Source organism: Colobus angolensis, unplaced genomic scaffold, assembly GCF_000951035.1.
Source record: "Colobus angolensis palliatus isolate OR3802 unplaced genomic scaffold, Cang.pa_1.0 Scaffold131, whole genome shotgun sequence".
NCBI classification, from domain to species: domain Eukaryota; kingdom Metazoa; phylum Chordata; class Mammalia; order Primates; family Cercopithecidae; genus Colobus; species Colobus angolensis.
The window spans coordinates 427,680-429,162 of NW_012114364.1; the positions used below are offsets into that span (position 1 = coordinate 427,680).

Consider the following 1,483-nt stretch of genomic DNA (forward strand, 5'->3'; position numbering starts at 1 on the left):
TAAAAATGAGTCCGCTTCCCAGCAAGCTGGCCCAAACAGGCTATTATCAGGCTTAATTTTTATTTTTTATTTTTGTGTCCTCTTGATAGAACAAAAATCGTATCTCGTTTGGTTTGCATCTCTTTGGGGACTAATTAGATCAAGATTGAACTAGTTTTGAAGAAACACTCTAAGGAGTCCAGAGAAATCCTGTGTGGGGCAGGAGATCCATGAAACCAGGCACATCCCGCCCACTGAGGTGAAACCAAAGGGCGTCTATTGTTTGGTGTGATTTAACCTTAAGATGGAAACATCTGAGCCTTGCTTGAGAGGCTTCCCCTGAGCAAGGGCTGGGGGTGGGGAGCTGTGACTTATCAACTTCCCTATGTTTATTTTCATTTCCTGATGGAGAGTAAATCCTACAAACAAATGAAAAACCTGTGGACTTATATTTAAAGACTACAAGGAAAAGGGGAACTGGGCAAACTATTGCAACTCAAAAGTCGTGGAAAGGAAGGAGGGGGAGTGGGGAATTTAGAAAGATATTTCCAAGAGATGGCAGATAGGTCCCTGGGGGTCTGTGGCCAGCCTAGAGAGGGAGGGACCGAGCTAGAGGCGGTGGAAAGCTCTAGAGACTTTGTACTAGAAAGGCTGCTGTTGGTTGCAGAGCTTACATGGCCAGGGATCCCCGAGGACCTGGAAAGGGTTACTAACGGACTTTTGAGAATCAAAGTGAACTGCCAGGGACAAACAAGAGTGGTGAGGAAATGGAGGCAGTCATGCAACTCAGGCTGGAAAATTGCTCTAGGAATGGCAAGAAGGTAGCTGTGGCGTTTTCCAAGAGAAGAGGTTGGTGGTCAGCTGGGAGCTTTCCTTGACTATGAAACAAGGAAGACTTCTCCCTCATCCAGAGCCAGTAGCTGTCCCTGCTCTGCACTTAAGCACAAACCGTACCCAGGAGGATGACTGATTTACAAATGTTTACAGACAATTTTATTTACTAATCTAGCTCTCACTCTCAACTAAATTTATAGTCCTAATTATAGTCATCAGCATTTTCTTGATAATAAACCTGCAAGATTTTATTTATTTATTTATTTATTTTGGAGACAGAGTTTCACTCTTGTTGCCCAGGCTGGAGTGCTGTGGTGCAATCTCATCTCACCGCAACCTCCACCTCCCGGGTAGCTGGGATTACAGCCTCCCGAGTAGCTGGGATTACAGGCATGCACCACCACACCCGGCTAATTTTGTATTTTTAGTAGAGAAGGGGTTTCTCCATATTGGTCTCGAACTCCTGACCTCAGGTGATCCGCCCGCCTCCTCTCCCAAAGTTCTGGGATTGAGCCACTGCACCCGGCCTACAGGATGTATTTTATAGTTGTTTTTTAAAACTTTGTGAAGAGTTTATTTTCTTGATTGCTTTAAGTTCCCTATTAAAAGTCTTAAATTTAACAATTGGCTTCTAACAGTTTAGTAATCTATGAATATTTTGTACCGCTTT

General features: G+C 44.0%; 1 long non-coding RNA gene across 1 annotated transcript in view; it reads left to right on the forward strand.

The window, feature by feature from the left end:
- The first annotated feature begins 245 nt into the window (after positions 1–245).
- The window catches only part of LOC105506067, a 6,114-nt gene continuing 4,876 nt past the window's right edge, over positions 246–1,483 (forward strand). The window contains exon 1 of the long non-coding RNA XR_001000863.1: positions 246–800. This is a non-coding gene — a long non-coding RNA (uncharacterized LOC105506067). The remainder of the gene's footprint in view (positions 801–1,483) is intronic.